Here is a 20790-nt window from a genome sequence, read left to right on the forward strand (position 1 = left end):
AGACGTAAGCTCCACAATAAATTTGTCTCTGGACTATTCGGCTGTAATTCAACTAGTTCGGACTGCGTTCAAGACGGACCAGTCTCTCTGTGAGAGTTCTTAATAGTATTTCACTTTACTGTAGTGTTCTTTTTTTTACGTTCTTATATTATTGGAATTCTAATAATGTTAAAAACTAGCGATTCGGCCCGGTTTCGCACGGGTAGATAGATAGAGAGATATATTAGTATTTTATTTATTTATATTTGTTTAGTTTTTGATACTTTGGGTTACATTATTGAAATTTTTGTAGGTATTTTGTTTTGTTTGTTAGTAATATATAAGCAGTAACGTAACGTAAATTATATATATATATATATATATATATATATATATATCGTAATTAAATCCAAATTTTTTATATATATATATATATATATATATATATATATATATATATATATATATATATATATATATATATATATATATATACATATCATCTTTAACTGTACCCTGTGAACTGAGCATAAGGCTCCACCTTAGGAGGTTTTGCCAATAGTTGCCACGCTTGGCAGGCTTTATATTAATTATTATTAATCATTGTAGTATATATTCATCCATAATACCGCTCGACATCGACAGGGAATTTACCCTCATACCCTTCAGCTTCAATAGTCGCGTACAACGCAGTTTCAGACATGTTTTTTCCCACGAACACTCAGGTTATGGAATAAGTTCCCTGCTGAGGTTTTCTCAAGAGACTACAGCATGGGGTTCTTCAAATGGAGGGCAAAGAGGTTTCTTCAGGGTCGACAATACACGCGTAATACCCCTGGTATTGCACTCTTTCATAGGCTACTCAGTGTTACACAATATGACAGAAGACATTTTGATCGATCCAATCTGTTTAACAGTAAAGATTGATTTAGAGCATGTCCTGTATATCGACGATAAGCATCGAGCTTTAGATCTTGTTTTATAATTATTGTAGCGGGAATCTTCATTTTTAGATGATGGGGGTTCGACGAATTTTGGCTTCAACAGCCTTTGTAGTTCTAACAGCATGCGCCCGCCCTGATGTTTTCTGATCTTCGACAGAGGAAGTGTTGTTGTATCTGCTGATAGCACGATATACGAACATACGGTTTTTTTATTGATGGGTGAAAATGGTATGGTAACCCCGCCTGCGCTAACAGGATACGCTGGCGGAGCAGCAGTGAAGGGTGATAGATGAGAATGAAAACAGGCCAGTTAGCCCATCATGATGAATTCATCAGGAGTTAACCATGATAGTTTCCCGGGGGACCGCGAGGAGGTCGACCTGGTTTGGTATATTGCTAGCAATGAGATTCTCAGTTTCCATTACTAACAATCCCTTTCCCCCCACGAACATACGGTTGATACCAAGCTTTTGAAGTGTCTGGAATATGACTGATGGCTACCTACTTTGTGCAAGTTGATCACTGCAATCCTATTTTCTTTAACACCCCATTCCATATTGTGATTTGATATTGAACACGAAAAAATACGTAAAATGGCGCGAAATCAAAAGAAGTTTTTAAAATATATTAAAAATAATTAAAAAGTTGGAAAAAGTTTATATGTAAGAGTATTTATGGCCAGACTAGTTATATCTATCTATCTATTTAAGAACTGCGTTCCTGTCGGTGGAGCTCTTGCCACTCACTACGATTTTCAGCGAGTCTCTTTACCTCTTGATACGACACGACACCAATTCCTTCCTTGATCTGCCTGATGTAACTATGTCTCGGTCTCCCTCTCCCCCTCCTTCCTTCTATCTTACCTTCTATTATAATGTTCATAAGTTCGTCGTGTCGTGTCAAGTGTCCCAACATTTTTTAGTTATATATATATACGTAATATATTTTAAAATTAAACACTGAAACGTACAACCTGGCTGTTTATAACTTTACACATATTACGAAGAGATATTTACTCTGATTATATCCTTTGTGAGCTCCGACATTACGACGCCATTACAAGTCGTCCTTTTAACATACGAGCTTACAAAGATATAATTGCGGTATATTTGTTATTATATCTTTTATATAAAAATGTGTATGTGCCTTTATATTTGTTAATTTTAAAATTTCGCGTTGTTTACATTTATTTTAAATACACAATCGGGACTTGAAAAAGTCTTTACAAGTAATTATATGGTACACGTATATATTGAAACTTTTTTGTGGCCATAATGCAAATTTAAGTATGTCCACATATATATGTTGATATTATTTTTCTATATGTATATGTGTATATATATATATATATATATATATATATATATATATATATATATATATATATATATATATATATATATATATATATATATATATATATAATTTATAGTGGGACGGAAAAGGATTCTTCCTATACAGTAAAAATATCCTGGTCAAGCGAAGGAAGTCACGGCTAAAAGTTAGTTAAGAATAACTATGAAAGTTTGTAAGGATAGACGAAGGTTTGTTACTTTTTTACGCTAAAATTACTAAACAGATTTGAATGAAATTTAGCACACGGGTAGGTTATATCCTAACTCAGCACATAGGATACGTTATGTACTGATTTACACAGGCGAAATCATAGAATACAGATAGTAAATAAATATAATTACGTTTATTTCGTATTTGCTATTACTTCACTAGTACTATTGTTGCATAAAGTACTATTTCTATAACTTAGTTTTTTATTTCTTTTATTTTATATTTTGTTTTATTGTTCGCAGTTTGGGCGTCGAACGGTTGACACTAGACTGTGAAGCGATCTAATAATTCGCCTGAAGATGCCTCGTTTAGAGATAAAACACGTGTCGCAAAACGTGCGTGAACAAAATGGCAATCGGAGATCGATGGCTAATATCGAAGATTGTAAAACATATACTAGTGATAGTGGTGGTGAATCTTCGAGTGCTGGCAGTCACACACATACTAATGGTAACAGAATTAAACAAAATAATTTGAATCAAATAACCAGTGATATGTGATTGTTTTACAAAAGAGAGCCATACGTTCTATTTATGGTATGGGTTCAAGAGAGTCATTACGTCAGTGCACACACATACATTTATGAAAATATTATGTATACACGGAAGAACTTAGAGAGTTTTAAAAAACTCAAAGACTGTACAAGTAGAAACTTACGAGCTTATTTTTAAATGCCGTCTGCACAAAATCAGTAATTCATTCTATGGTAATTGCATAAGATTTTATAATAAACTGCCGGAATCTGCATTAAATCTGACAGAGAGGCAATTCAAATCTTATATTAAACAATTTTTATGTAAGAAAGCCTATTACAGGATAGACGAATTCCTAGATGACAACATATCAAGTAAATAATTAGTTTATTAGCATACAACGTTATAATTTTATTTTCTCATTGCTTTCTTGATTTAATTGATTAATTTTAGAAATATGAAAGCGTAGCGGTTTTTTATATTAATTGCCGCATGCATTCTTATGTAAAATGTGAATACTATAACTATCAGATGGCAATTGTGAGTAGCTTTGACGTGGTAGTAGTCATGCTCACTAAAATGTCCAGACTTGTGGCGGCGTGGTGGGCCGGGTCATTGGGCTCCCTAAAATATGGTCGAGCGCAGTGATGGCTGGCTCATCCGTCATACTCGTGAACGGGTGCTGCTTGTAGGGACTGGTCTGCTCTAATCACTATGACTGATTTCCTCTTATTAATTGTTTAACCAGTTGGTTATGTATTCAATATTTTTTTCTTTTTGAGTATTTAATTGAATTAGTGCTAATTGGTGGTTTGTATTCACACAATTAAACTTAAAAATGTAAAGTAATAATAAAATTATTTAAAAGAGCATCACGCAAGTTTCTTGCTCGTTCTTCTTGTGATGAGACAGCTTTCCGAACGAGCTGTAAATTAAAAAAAATGTAATGACTTTTCAAAAGTGCTTCAATGTAAGTTTATTTGAATAAATGATTTCTATTCTTCTTCTTCTATGGGCTTCCGCAAGATAACTAGTTCAGTGAAATATTTTTTATTTTATGTTTTGTTTACGGGGAAGGATATTATTAATAATGGGGACTATCGTCCCATTTAATTAGCGATCTTTCCTAGAAATCATGTGTTATTATTTCCTAGTAAATTAATCACTAACTCGACTTCATCCTCATCTATAAACCTTTACCGATACCCTGCCAGCGTAAACCAATAACACAGGCGGGTTTACTATTCCACTTTCATCCTTTTATAAACCTATTGTCTCTATTTACCTTTATCAGTAAAAACTCAGCATTGATAAGCATCAAAACAACGAAACTTGATGGGCGGAATAAATAAGAATCCTATTCCTTTGTGCGCCTTCATTCGACGGCCACTTTCCCTTTTCATTGTTGACAGTGAAAGAAATGTTTTTTTTTAATGGCATAAAATATAAAATGTACTATGTAACCGTACCTATAGTATGAAAGTATCATTAGATAATGGTGTTCCTATTTGAATTTCAAAATATTTAATCATTTGCCAAATAACCTAAAAGAAGTGCCTAATACTAAATTCAAATTATTATAAAAAAAAAATGGCTACTTGAAAATGCTTTTTACAATTTTAATGAATTTTTTGCTTTTTAACTTTTTTTTATATTAACATTATAAATCATTTAATTAATATATAAAGTGATCATTAGTGTATTCTAATGGTGACCATGAGTTAGTTTGTGACTGTTGATTGACATGCTTCATTTTATTTTCAACTTTATTGACGATTTTATTGTATGATTTAAAGATAATTAATGCTGTGTAATTAATGTATTTTAAATTTTGCACGCCAAATTGTGGCGAAATTGTATGAATAAGTTGACACGCTTTTTTTTTGGGGGCATTTGTGTGGAGACATTCTGTCTATATAATTTAAAACTTGACTAATTAAATTATAGAATCGATTGTTTAATTTAATTAATTAATTTAATTTCAAACTGTTTCAAATCAAATCAAATCAAATCATTTATTGCAAGAATATGGGTACATACATTAGTTGAAAAAAATAATTACATGTCCATTATTCCATATTCTACCATATCGGCATGTACAATATAAAATTATAGTAATAATAACTTATAACAATAAAAATAATATCAATAATAGTAATAAAATGTAAAAAATGACAATAAAAATAATTAAATTGCATGTCTAATATTTATCATTGTAATAGTGTTTATAATGACTTCTCTCCATCCAAAGGTTGCCTGGAAGAAATCGCTTTTAGTGATAATGTCAGCCATTTGTTTTCTCACTGTGATTATTTCTTGTAATTTGTTTGTATCTATAATGAGTTTGCTATTGTAATTGGAGATAACAATAAAGAATATCTATCTATCTATCTAATATTATTGTATGCCCGATGTATGGTAAGGCTGTGTTTTCCTTTAAGACGTTATAACATCTTACGAAAAATTGCAATGTACAGCTCATAATAAATATTTATTCTAATAAAAAATGTGTCCAATTTATTTTATGAAGTCAATCGATGTGTTTTTATTTTTCTATTTTTATCTGGTTAGTAAAGAGGCTGAATAATATTTTGTAAGGCGTATATCTTATATCGTAGACGTGTGGTCTCGCCGTAGAATGGCTCACTCCTTTTTTCCCGCGAGTGTGGTAAAAGGCGACTAAGGGAATTTATTTGTCGAAAGATGGGCAGTAGCATGTTTCCTGTAACATCACTAAATCGATGTCGAGCATGGCAACTACTGGTAAAACCCTCTCTTACTTATTACTTAAAATTGCTTCACGGTACAAATACTAAGGGGCAGAGGTGCACAAGCAAATGACTTTTGTACAAAGTCTCTCTCTGGTAATGATGTTTAAAATGTGTGCACACAACACGTAAGTTTAAATTTAACAGGAAGTGTGTTTATAATTGAAGGCGCTTTTCTTTATAGATCATTACTTACTTGTTACGCATAGCATTTATAAACAGACAGAAATTAAAACTCCGTTAATTTATTTATTTATTCATTTAACTCTTTATTGCACAATAAACAAAAATATACAATGACAAGTGAATAATTCAAGTGAAATACAGTTATCAGTTCATATATATATATATATTTAAACTAATAAGTGTTCCTTTTATTTGCAAGATAACCCTTAACAAGTTTACTAAGTTTTCTTGTATCATCCGTTAACTATCCACTGCTAATAATAGTCTCCCCCATAAGGAGGGTTTTGCCAGTAGTTACCACGTTTGGCAAGTGGGTTAGCAAGCGCAGTTTGACTTATAGTAGTGTTTAAAGAGGGACACTGCTGCCCATCTCTCCACCATAAGCTCCCTTAGTCGCCTCTTACGACACCCACGGGAAAGGAAGGGGTGGCCTTTTCTATGCCAGGAACTAACTAAGTTTATTGTATATTATTCATATATATTTATCGATGAATGAATTCATATTTATTTTTATCGGAAATAATGGTGGAACAAATCTGTTAAGCTGATTACAGGGGCTGTCGACGCTTGATAAAATCGTTTCTCTGAACGTTTATAGGGTTGTCACTCCTTACTTATTTCTAAAAATAATTTATATTTGAAAATAGGTACGATACCCACCTTAGCACCTTAAACGCACAACTAATTACTATAAAGTATGGTAAACAGGTTTTCTCGCGGTCAATAAATATATCCTAGTCAGATGATGGTTAGCACGTTAAAAGTTTTTCAAAAAGGGTATATTAAGATTTCCTCAGGGTCGGCAATGCGCATCAGATAAGATTATCTATATATATATATATATATATATATTATATATAATATATATATATATATATATATATATATATATATATATATATATATATATATATATATATATAAGTGGTAATAAAAAAAAACTAGACGTCGTCGCCTTCACTCTAGGAGTGCAACGTGGCTAGTCGCTTGGGGATTAACTTCTTAAGAAGTAAATGTTTATTTATGTATATTTATTCTAACTACAGTGTAGTACAGTTAATCTAAAAATTATAAAGTATCATTGGGATAGAGAATGGTTTAAGTAAATTGCTGTGTTTTTTTTTATGCAACATAGAATGGCAAATAAGCTGACGGCCTGGTAATCGTTGCCTATAGACATGAACGGTGCCATGGACATAACAGAGTATACTGTTTCGCCCATGGTACCCCCCATGCCTTGCCATTCCTGAGGACTCAGGTGTTATTCCTCTGTACCCTATAAATTCATTGCAATATCCTTCAAACCGAAACACAGCCATGCATACACATCTACACGGTAGAAATACGAATAGGACAGAGGTGCCAAAGCAAACGACTTTTGTACAATGTCTCTCAAAAGTCTGTCAAAGTATTTAAAGAAAAAAATATATATATATATAACTGGATATAGAACCTCTTTTTTTGGAAGTCGGTTGAAAATATTACAATTGACGAGGAAATTACGCAAAACAACTTTTCCTTTTGTTATTCTCTTTATTATAACGAAGGTACAAAAGAAATTATTGTTGTTTCTGAAAAGTTTAGAAAAATCCTCATAAGTACTCGAGTTCAATTTGCAAAGAGAGATTTCTCTTAATATTAATACGAGATTGTATTAATTTATATTTACTTCGCAATTTAAAGGTGGCACAGTTTATTTATTTTTATTTATTTCAAGTAAACAGTTACATAGACAATATATATTATTAGTGCTGCGAAACTGCATTGTAGTTTGTCTGCAGCTTTGCGCTCTTGTACATACAGCTTTATAAACAATTATAAACTTATATCCTAACTCTATATACTAAACTTATACCTTTGTACATACATATACACAGATATGCATATATACACAGATATACATACAGAGACACATGCATATACTATTGTGTACTCATACCAGTAACATCCATTTTTTCCACAATATTCACCATCCAAATTAAATCTATTAATTTTTTATTTATTTACTTATTTCTTATTGCATTCTATAATATAATTAGTAGATAACATTTCAATTATGGACCCTGTTGGGCACAGCGAGTAGGATAGAGGAGGACAACACTTTTTTCACTTTAGTAATAGTCTAAGGATCTGTTACAGTATTATCCAGTCATTGAAATTGTATCACGATAGGTATAGGTATTTTCTTACTACTATTATTATTCATTATTTAAGTTTTGGTATGTATCTATTCATATCGTAATTGTTATTAGTATTATATAGTTATTTTATATATTCTGTAGTTTATAATTATTTATATTCATATTGTAAAATTAATTAATAAATAGTTTAATAATAAAATTTCAGCGATGTCAGTTTTAGCTATGTCTTAAATCATTATCAATTCATAATTAGTTATTTATTTATAAATTACAAGACAAATTCTGCTTGTCATTCAAGTATTCGTCAATAGTACAGTAGCATTTAGTAATTAATAACTTTTTAAGACTTCTTGCAATAATATTGTCATCTTCTTCATTTTTTAGTGTTTCTGGCAGTCTGTTATATATTTTTATTGATGACACAAAGAGACCAGCGGAATATAATAAATCTAATACTGATCTATAAAAATTTTTTTTGACTTTTAAAATATTTTATCGTGACATTATTTAATAATCTTATGTTTCTCGGTAATATATTATAATATTTTGGAACTTAATATATTCTTGTTTTATTTACCATATGGTATTATTTACAATAATATTTATTAATTTTGGGTACATTATATTCTTTGTTTACAACTTTACGTGTGGTAACTTTATGAGTAACAATTTTCTTTTATATTTATCGTTTTATTGATATGTTTAGTTTTATATTTTAGATTTTTTTTCAACAAGTTTTGGTGTGTCAATTGTGTGGTCCCGGCATAGAATAGCCCACCCCTTTCTTTCCCGTGGTTGTCGTAAGAGGCGAACAAGGGCGTAAGCATCCAAGTACTAATGTGTTTGTTCAGATATTTATTTATTTATTTTATACTTTATATTTTATATGTTTATAATTCAATCAATACTATAAACCTCTATATTATTAACTTTTTTTTATACAACTTAGAATGGCAAACAAGCTGACGGCCCATCTGATGGAAAGTGGTAACCGTCGCCTATAGACATGAGCAGTACCATGGACATAACAGAGTATACTGTTTCGCCCGTGATACCCCCCATGCGTTGCCGTTCCTGAGGACTCAGATGTTATCCTCTGTACCCAGTAAATTCACGCCATATCAAACCGAAACACAGCTATGCAAACACAACTGCTTCACGGTTGAAACACGAATGGGACAGAGGTATCCAAGCAATCGACTTTTGTACAAAGTCTCCCTCTGCTAAAATTAAAAACTTGAGCTGGCATAATCAAACCAATATTCAGTCTCAAAGTTTCTAAAAATTACACGACCGAGAATTGAATCCAGCACTTATATCTTAATAAGCAATATGCGGGGGAAAGGGATTGTTTGTAATGAGATTTAACAACCTCATTGCTATGAATACACCTTATCAGGTCGACCTCCACGCGGTTCTCCCTGGAAACCATAGTGGTTATGTCTTGTTCAAGTGGACACTATGGGCCAACTGATCTGTCATCAGCCTCACCTGTCACCCTTCACTGGTGACCCGTCAATGTATAGCGATAGCGTAGACGGGGTTACCTTTCTATCCTTACCCATAAAAAAAAATAAGCAACATGCCTACAACTATGTCACAGAAATACTATAGCAACTATTCTATATTATACTAGAGACAGTATCTGTAGACGGTGACAATTTTTCCAAGTTCAAATAAGATTTATTTAAAAAGCGACCTTATCTTATTATATATAAAAGTTTTCGATGAAAGCAATATTTTTTTTCAGATGCCAAGTTCACCTTGTCACACGCAGTACTAATATGGACATGTCGACACGTAGATACAGGTTGATATACCACTGTATTTCTCGTCTATTATTTGAGTTACCTTCATCTGAATTTACTTTTTAGTTAAAACTGTTGTTAAGAAACATAAGCTTATTGCTCATTAAAATTTTTAATTTTACCAGAGGGAGACTTTGCTTGAGAAAGAAAAGTCGTTTGCTTGAGCACCTCTGTTCCATTCGTGTTTCTACAGTGAAGCAGTTATGTTTGCATGCAATAAATTTAAAACTATTATTAAGAAACACTTGTTGTGCAAAGCCTATTACTTGAATAAGAAACGTGTATGGTGTTAGTCGATTATACATAGGTTTTTAAACGATCATATTATTATAAATATATTATATTTATCATGCAAACCATTATTTAAGAGCCTTGGTTTACTACCACTACCATCCATGTATATCTATGAAATTTGCAATTTTGTAATTAAACAAAGAACATTGTTTAAAAAAGTAAGTGATATGAACTATAGATTAAAAAGAGATCTGGACAGACTTGTACTTATCGAAATACCAAGATCAGACAAATATAAAAGGAACTGCCTTACTATGTGCGTTCATATATATAATAAAATTCCAAATGAATTTAAAGATTTGAATGTCACTTTATTTGGGAATAGATTATATAATTAGTTAAAGGAACAGAATTTTTATGACATAAAAGATTTCCTTGGTAGACGTTTTTGACGTTTTTGACATTTAGTATTAACAAAAATTTTGTATATCTAACAATGATTGATAATAGGAAACTTAATTTGCATGCTATATGATTTTAGCAAGACATGTGCACTCTTAAATATAATTATAACATCACTGTATACCATGTTTAAATTAAATAAATAATAATATTATTTAAATAAAATACACACAAAGTTCTGTTAACATTATTCATTTAAAAGAGTAATAGTTGAATTTATTATGAGTTCTTTTTAGCAGATAAAAACATAACTACCCTAGTAGTAATAATAAAAAAAAATATACGATTTACAATGAAAGATAGTAAAATAATTTATCTAATGACGTACATAGACAGTGTAATAGCTAACAATAAAAACAAATTTTAGTCATTTAAAATTAAAATAGCGTGTCTAAAAACTAATCTATTTAAATGAAAACATTGTTCATTTAAATTTTCACATGATATTATCATTGACAGACTATGGGGAGGTATATGTTCAGCAGTGGACAGATAACGGCTGATATGATAACGATAACGATGTTCGTCATGAGAATAAATATCCAGGTGGAAGAGACACTCATGAATATAATAATAACTACATTTGTGTAATGACGATTTGCGTCCTGTTAAATGTTAAATCACCAAGGGCATGCAGGCAACCAACAGGACAGCAAAAGAATACGACAAACTCAGTAGTATATGTGTTTTGTCATTGTAAAATTATTTTATTAAACACTATTTCTGTGACAACCCTCTGGACCTACCCTTGTAGGTCTGAAGGGAAGAAAGCTACATTTCGATGGCAATACGTCATTTACCCGGATAGAATAAGCCATCCCCTTCCTTTCCCGTGGCTGTCGTAAGAAGCGACTAAGGGAAGACGAGGGATGGGCAGCAACGTCATTCTTAAAACATCTCTAAAACCTAACTGCGGTTGCCAATGCGCCTGCCAAGCGTGGTAAATACCAGCAAACCTCCCCAAGCGGGATGCTTATGATCAGCAGTGGACAGTTACAGGCTGATATGATGATGATGATGATGAATCTAAAACATACACATTTTTAATAATATATGATCATTTATTTATATTCCCAAAGAGGGTTGACGTCAGGCAGGCGGTCGATTGTAAAACTAGAAGCCAAATCTTACACACACACATACACAAAGGAAAGATCTAAATGCCATTTCTACCCAGTGTATTAATTTTTATATCTATGTACAGAATGAATTGCCTTCACATAATGTATATACTTTTAATAACCAGCAATAGTTCAATAATTGCTGTTATTAATATTTTTTTTGTTTTTTTTTTTTTATTACAATAGCAATTATCATGCGATCGACAATAAATATCGATGCTGTCTCCATAAAGCGAAGTAAGAACTAAAATTACTATTGTGAATTAGTTTTATTTTTTAATTATTGGATCACTAGCGACATTTGTCAGAGGAAAGTGTATGCCTGTCTAGGGAATGTATTCGCACATGTACGAATGTACACATGTACATGTACGAATCATACATTCCCTGATTCGTCCAGCGGAATGCCACTACTTTCAAAAATTAGCAATCGATCACGATGTGAAAGTGCAATAGTTGCTAATTGACAATTTATATGTAATCAGATAGTAAATGTTTCAATTAATCCGAGCGCACAAGTGCCTCTTCCATGGGTTTAATAATTTATGTTGATGTTTTAACTTTTAAAGATATATTTAAAATTTTACCAAATATCAAGAGTTTGTACAAAAGTCGATTGCTTGGGTACCTCTGTCCCATTCGTGTTTCAACCGTAAAGCAGCTGTGTTTCCATGGCTGTGTTTCGGTTTGAAGGGTGGATATGGTGTGAATTTACAGGGTACAGAGGAATAATATTTGAGTCCTAAGGAATGGCAACGCATGAGGTGTATCATGGGCGAAACAGTATACTCTGTTATGTACATGGTACTGCTCATGTCTATAGGCGACGGTTACCACTTTCCATCAGGTGGGCCGTCAGCTTGTTTGCTATTCTAAGTTGTATAAAAAAATGCGTTTCGGATTCAGGTGTGGATGCAGGTGGTTCAGGATCGTTCTTAATGGCGGTCTGAGGACTCAGGTGTTATTCCTCCATACCCTGTAAATTCACGCCATATCCCACCCTTCAAACCAAAACACAGCCATGCAAACACAACTGCTTTACGGTTGAAACACGAATGGGACTGAGGTACCCAAGCAATCGACTTTTGTACAAAGTCTCCCTCTGAAATAAATCTTTTTGTTTGAATTTAAAAGGCATGAATAATAATCATTTTGCATTATAGAATTTCGTGTGTGTGTGAATATACCATACTCATTTAAATAAATAAATAAATATTAAAAAATCTAATTAAATGGATATTATTATAAAAACATTTGTACACCACCATATTTATTATTATAAAAATCTGTCTAGTTTCACCGTTTAGGCCATTTTTTTTATAGTAAACAAACTTAATTTTTTAACATCTATTAAAAAGTTTTTTAAAAAATAAATTTCGAAATCAACTCGTAAATCCTTTTGATTAACCAAAACATTTGTGTTAACAAAATCTGCTTATAGCAAATAAAACATGTATCAAATATGAAATCCTTATAAAGTCGTTTATTATTATTATTTATTATTTTCATCTCTTTATCAACTTCCATTTACGTAATACATCATCGTTTGTTTTATTGTTACTCAAACTCTCGTAATATTGCCAAAGTACTCGTATTTGTATTTATAAATAAAAAAAAAAGACTTGGAAACTGGAAACAACTGTAAACTGACAAGATTGCTGAACTCCATACAACGCGGTAACTTTTCAAATAAATATCCGTGTTTACACGAGAAAGGTAATATTGGTGATGTAATATTTTTTCTCGTTTACTCGCACGGTGGGTGGGTACAGAGATTTGGGAAATTTATAACGCCCGCTCAAGTATCGGGTTCGGTTGTTTGAAAAAGACTTTCATTTCATTCAATGGGTACATGTAAATGTTTATGTGTGCGTAAGAGATGCGACCAAAATCTCGCTATATAAATATACACTTTTGTTTGTAATTTATTTATTTATTCATTAGTACATATATCGTCACAGTCGTAGAATACTGACGGATCTGATAAATATTACATATAAAGATCCGTCGGTATTCTACACCTATGACGATATGTGTACATGACGGATTTAATACTAAAAGCATTCTCTCCCAGTCAAGTGTCAGAATACTCGAATGTATCGCTAGTAATTATAGATATACACACATACTAATATATATATATATATATATATATATATATATATATATATATATATATATATATATATATATATATATATATATATATATATATAAATATATATATATATATTATATTATACACAATATGAAAATTATATATAGTATTCACTGCTCGGATAAAGTATAAAAGTAACTAAACAAACATAAACTTAATAATAATAATTCCTTAGAAAAAATATTTATAATACTGAAAAGTTCAATATTTTGTTTTGCTAGTAGTTGACACGCTTGGTAGGCGGGTTGGTATCCACACCATCTCTCCACGCCATCCCTCTACCATTTAATCCCCTTAGTCACCCCTTACGATATTGACGAGAAAGAATGGGGAGGCCCCTTCCATGCCGGGACCATACAGCTAACAATATACATGATAGTGAAAAATTCAATATTTATTTTTTACATTCCAAAAAAATATTATTAATTGTTATATTCCTATGAAAATAATTTCCACTCTTTCATACTAAATCATTTGAAAGATTAAAGAAATGTTCCTATATTAGGGCTATACGTTTTGTTCCCTCAGTCCTTTTACGCAGACCACAATGAAAAGAAATGACGATACAATTTATTCTTACCTCATTACTACTTAATGGATACTTAGTAAATAAATAATTTTGTATAATCTTGCTGAATGTAACTTTTTTTTATCAAAATTGACTAGAAGAAATCCTTTTAAGGGATAAGTCCGCCTGTTTACCTAATCTGTATTACAGGTGAATGTACAAAAGCATATTTTTTTTTATTTATACAACTTAGAATGGCAAACAAGCTGACGGCCCACCTGATGGAAAGTGGTAACCGTCGCCTATAGACATGAGAAGTACCATGGACATAACAGAGTATACTGTTTCACCCATGATACTCCCCACGCGTTGCCATTACTGAGGACTCAGGTGTTATTCCTCTGTACCCTGTAAATTCACGCCATATCCCACCCTTCAAACCGAAACACAGCCATGGAAACACAACTGCTTCACGGTAGAAACACGAATGGGACAGAGGTACCCAAGCAATCGACTTTTGTACAAAGTTCTATACAAGTAAAAGAATTTTTAAAATCGATTAATAAGTTTATCTATTATGAATTACATCTTTAGTTAATATTAAATTTAGATATGCAGACATTTATTCTTTTGTTTATATTTTTATGATGTTCAATTGAAATAGATTATAGTGGTTTAATATATATTTAAAAGCAATTTATAAGCAATGCTCACTTGAAACAATGTGCAGTTGGAGCGGTTGTTACGAGTTGCCGTCTTGATCACAGTAACTCTTGTTAACTGCGACGTCGGTTAAAAGGTAGTAAAACTTACGTCGTAACTCTATTTGCATTTGTTAGTGTCGCGGTTTGGGATAATAATCTAATAAAATATAATAGTTTGGATTCGTATAATGGAATTAATTTAATATACACCACGACATGTCTGTGCGTTGGTCTCTCCTGATATGACAAGAATATTTCATTTACAATTCATTATTTGTATTGTTATTTCTATATATATTATATAGATTAGATGTAATATAATTTTCATTATTATTATATTTAAAATATAATATTAATTAAAATTATATTATTAATAATATTTTAAATTGTTCATTATATTTTCACGCACTCACACACATGCATATAATGCACACATGCATGCATGCACGCATGCACACGCACATACACTCATTTAATGGTACAGACGTAAGCCTTAAGGCATTATTATTAATACGATTATGGTAAAGCATCATGTAACGTTAGTAACATTTTAATTAATAATTATATATATAATTACTAATTAAGATATTGCGTTACTAATTAATGATTAATTATTTATTATAGTTAAAATTATTTTTTGCTTACTTTGTTAATAATTTGTTATTATTACTGTGTGTTTTAGTGCAATACAATATATATAAAGACAGTCACAAATTTTGACTTCGATCATAAATATACTGTGACCATCCTAGGCAGTATTCGTATAGAATTGAATAATTTTTTTTTTTCTTAAATCAATGTACTATGGGTTTTACTTTGGTTGCCTTTTAAAACATAATGGATATGAAAGATTGTTTTTATATTTCTTACTAACTCCCCAATACGAACTAATGCTTTTTAAAAATTAATAAATATATTATACGTTTAAATTTTGATAAATGTTTATAAAACAAAAAAAAATATAAAAAAATTTAGTCTTGAAGATATGCGAGTAGATTTTGATAAAACATATCTAATCTATATTATTTCTATTTAACAATACGCTGTTCTTTACAAACAAACATACTCACTTTGATATATACTAAGAATTTATGACTTTATTTTCATAAACATTAATTTAATTCACGTAATATAAATAAAAAATACAATCTGACCCTTCGATTATACAAACCACTCTTATTCAATGGAAATACATGGTTTCAATTCCGATTCAACGTCGTAAGTTAATGGCCAAATGTTTGGAATCTTGCAACAGATGGGACCTTTTCGACCCAATAGGGTCGCAATGTTTTATGTATTTAAGCTATGGGAAACCGAAAGGGTATCGGAGACGAGTTCTTCATTGACCAAATATATAAAGAAGCAAGTATATAAAATACAGAGAAAAAAAACTAAAGATGTATTGAAATTAACGTATGAAAACAATTAATATTAATAAATAGTGAATTATTATTATTTAATAATAAATTAATGTTTTTATACTATTATTACTTTTCTCCATTCAAAGGTTGCGTGAAAAGGATCACTCTTAGCGATAAAGCCGCCCATTGCTTTCTTAGTGTACAATTTTCTTGTAATTGTTTGTATCTATAATAAGTTTACTATTGTAATCTTATGTAGGAAACTATAAAGATTATATATCTATCTATCTATTACTATTTTTAATAAGTCATAAATGTCAATTGTTATTACATATTGATTTTTTTTCCTTTTTGGAATAGTTTAAAAATTAGTCGAGTCTATTAGATTATTGTCGTCTCACCACAAAAAAGTTAAATTCGTGATAGGCAGGTGTTGAACATATATAATTATTAAAACACCTAAATGTCTTATTACATAAGCGAATGTAATATCTCTTTGTGTCTAAAGAAAAGAAATTAAAAAAAAAAGTGTTTAAATAGTAAATTTTTATTAACATAATAATCAACATAATAATTGAAACATAAAATTTCAAATAAACATTAATTACACTGAGTAAACTATATTAAATTACTTAAACAGATCTTTCAATTAACTCTGTTTAGATAGACGGTGTTTTAAATGATTTTTGTGATGAGACCTAATATTATATTACATTTATTAATAAAGAGTATACACAGATATAGTATTTCATATTTATAAAAAAAGAATTTACTTATATTTTGTTTATTTATTTTTAGAAAATAAGATGGAATGAGAAAATCTAAAATCTTTGTGCTGTACCTAAAATTAACATATTTAATTTATAAATATAATTAAAATTAAGATCCGTTTATTGCCAAAAAGAAATAACAAAGACAGAACAGTATATGATGATTCTAAAGAGATTGAAATCAAGTTTGTTAGAATACCGATTATTTCTATTCTATTCTATAATTTTTCTCAAAACCTAAAGTTACTTCGAAATAGAAAACGTAAAATCAGAAATAGTCTCGTTACAGTAAATATTTCCTTTTAAATATTTTATAAATATTATGTATACCATTTATTCTATGTTGAATTACTCGAATAATTAATTATAAATAAATTAAATCTGAATTGAACTAATGAATTCACTTTAATAAAAATTATATATATTGCTTAAAAATATTTTAGTTGTTTGGTCTTTAGTAACAAGTTAAAATGCTCACTTTAATCCTTTAAAAGTTTATTAACAGAGCATTATAAAACTAATCAGCAAAATTTTACTCCATTTATATTTCTCCTATTACTATATGTTATAAGGCTAAATAACTGTAGTTTACAGAAAATAATTTTATTTTCTAATACAATGAAAAAGTAAATAATTAAGTTTTATTTTCAATTTTCATTTATATTTATTTTAATATATTCGAATTTAATTAGTAATTGTAAATGAATTAAACAAATTTTAATTAAATATTATTTATGTTTATAAATTCAATTAATCAACAGCTCAATGAACACATGCACACATTTAAAAAAATACTGTTAATTTTAAACTATAATAACGTTGAAATTAAATTTAAAATCGATAAAACTTATACTTAAATAAGATAATATTTAAAACTGTTGTCCAATATCTAATTAGTATAAAATGAATCTGAGAATAACATTTCAATTAACAAAATAAAATCATCGAAATCGGTTCAGAATTAACGAAGTGTGTCTTCGTAATACACACACACACACACACACACACATATATATACCTAAAATATATAATCAAATTAAAAATCCCCTTCTTTCTGAAGTCGACTGAAAATCGAATTAATAATAAAAAAAAAACAAATCTACTTACAATTTCATAGCGATCACTACCACAAACGACAATCCATATCACGACACGACACGACACAACGACAGCGGACGTGCGATATCGCAACACGTGCGTTTACCAAGCGGCCTCGCACCAATCTGCCGTAGCCGGGACTCTGTCTCCTGATCTATACGTAAGTATATAATATATTTTGTTGACTTATTTTACAAGTGGATAGCGAATCTTCGTATAGACAATACAAAATTTCCAACATTTTGAGTCTAGATTTTTAATAGTGGCATCTTAGATTTTATAGATGGAGTGTCTCCATTTACCAGAGGGAGATTTTACAAAAGTCGTTTTCTTGGGTACCTCTGTCTCATTCGTGTTTCTACAATACACATACACACATACACTCATACATACACACACACACGCACACACACACACACGCACGCATGCACGCACGCACACGCACACGCGCACGCACACGCACACGCGCACTCACACGCACACGCACACGCGCACGCACACGCACACGCACGCACACACGCACGAACACACACACACACACATACACACATTTTATTTTGTATATTCGTTTTCACAAATTTTAATTTTAGCTTAATGCAAGCTGTACATGGTGTCCGAGTTGGGGGCCTGGATTCCTGAGATACAGATCTCTGATCTAGTTTAGGGTCCAGTCTCCCACAAGTTTTACAGACCATTTTAATTATACATACATATATAGTTGTATTTTTTTCATGTAACATTCTGTATGATTTGTGGAGAAAATAAATAAAAAATAATAAAAAAAAATAGATGGAGTGTCTCCATTTACCAGAGGGAGATTTTGTACAAAAGTCGTTTTCTTGGGTACCTCTGTCTCATTCGTGTTTCTACAATACAACTTAGAATGGCAAACAAGCTGATGGCCCACCTGATGGAAAGTGGTAACCGTCGCCTATAGACATGAGCAGTACCATGGACATAACAGAGTATACTGTTCCCCCCATGATACCCCCCATGCGTTGCCATTCCTGAGGACTCAGGTGTTATTCCTCTGTACCCTACAAATTCATGCCATATCCAACCCTCCAAACTGAAACACAGCCATGCAAACACAACTGCTTCACAGTTGAAACACGAATGGGACAGAGGTGCCCAAGCAATCGACTTTTGTACAAAGTCTCCCTCTGGTGTACCATGTAGCTGTTCAAAATATATCCGCAAAACGGCAGCCCATTTGCCTCGAAGTGCGTTCAGAATGGGCGAACGTGTCACTTTGGCTTGTTCGGAAAGGCATAAACCTCAAACTAATTAATCCAAGACATTTTGGTGTGGTATGTGAATTAAAATGGAAGGACAAATAAAGGGAGAAAAGTCTCGGAAACGGTGCTTGTGCGTGAGGGGAATGATTAAAGTGGATAAAGCCAGTTTTATATAGATGATTCCTTCTGTAATCGATTGTGCAAAAATAGCGACAGTTTCCTCTTAGGTTGGTCCCATGCTGATATTAAGATTGAAGTCCCTACATCATTTGTTTATATTATTAATATTTACAACATACACGTTTAATAATTTGATCCCCTTTTAATGTTTTTAGAGCATAGTGTATGCTGTGAGTGCCTCTAAATGTAAGACCAGTTACATCTAATCCACTAGTGTATTTTATTGAAATAAACTTTCTGTATCTTATGTTAATGATCCTATAAATAAATAAATACAGTATCTAGTATAAATATGCTTACATATTGTACAGAATTAAATTGAAAATATTAACGAATTTATGCTTTTACCTCATAAAAGATAAACTTGTGATAGACTACCTATCTTCAATACCAACCTGTTTTATGACATATGTTTATTAAATAAACGAAACTCTGTCTTATAAAATACAATAAAAGGCATTTAAAATAACAATTTTCAATTATTGTAAATAAAATTAAAAATAAACATTATTACACCGTCTAAACTTTATTTAATTACTTAGACTGAGTTTTTTTAATCACTATTTAGACTATAAATACTGTCTGTATTTAAATTATTTTTGTAGTAAGGCTTTTAAACTAAATATTTTCTCCAAAGACACAGGTTCAACCATGTTAAAATAGCGTGTATGATATCTATGTCAAAGTGGATAGGAGACACTTAAATTTTGTTGTTTTTCAACTCATGTTTGTTGGAAAAAAATATTCAATTTTATTAACGGAAAAAAATCTTTTAAATAATGCAATTATTTTAAATTCACACTGTATTAAAGATGACAGTCTTGCGTTATAAAATATCAGTTGACTAGAAACATCTCTTGTTCTCTCGTATTTTGTTTCAAATCCTCTTTTCTATTATTGTTGTTGATAATTGCATTGGCATTATTCATGTTATTATGACATACCTGTATGTGGTTCGAGTTCCTTATCCTTTTTATATTTTAATCATCATCATCATAATCATCTCTGCTATTGACTGCTGAACATGGCCCTCCCCCGCAGACTGCCATTAGACGGTCCTGAACCACCTGCACCCACTGACTCCTTCCTTT

General features: G+C 31.0%; 1 protein-coding gene across 1 annotated transcript in view; it reads right to left on the reverse strand.

Annotated features, from left to right (window-relative positions):
* The window catches only part of LOC113512126 (leucine-rich repeat-containing protein 24-like), a 47125-nt gene extending 28731 nt beyond the window's left edge, over positions 1-18394 (reverse strand). The window contains exon 1 of the mRNA XM_026895912.3: positions 18291-18394. The gene's annotated coding sequence lies outside the window, so the exon portion shown is untranslated. The remainder of the gene's footprint in view (positions 1-18290) is intronic.
* Between the last annotated feature and the right edge of the window lie 2396 nt (positions 18395-20790).

The sequence above is a fragment of the Galleria mellonella genome, unplaced genomic scaffold (genome assembly GCF_026898425.1).
Source record: "Galleria mellonella isolate WM207_F2 unplaced genomic scaffold, CSIRO_AGI_GalMel_v1 utg184, whole genome shotgun sequence".
In the NCBI taxonomy this organism is placed as follows: domain Eukaryota; kingdom Metazoa; phylum Arthropoda; class Insecta; order Lepidoptera; family Pyralidae; genus Galleria; species Galleria mellonella.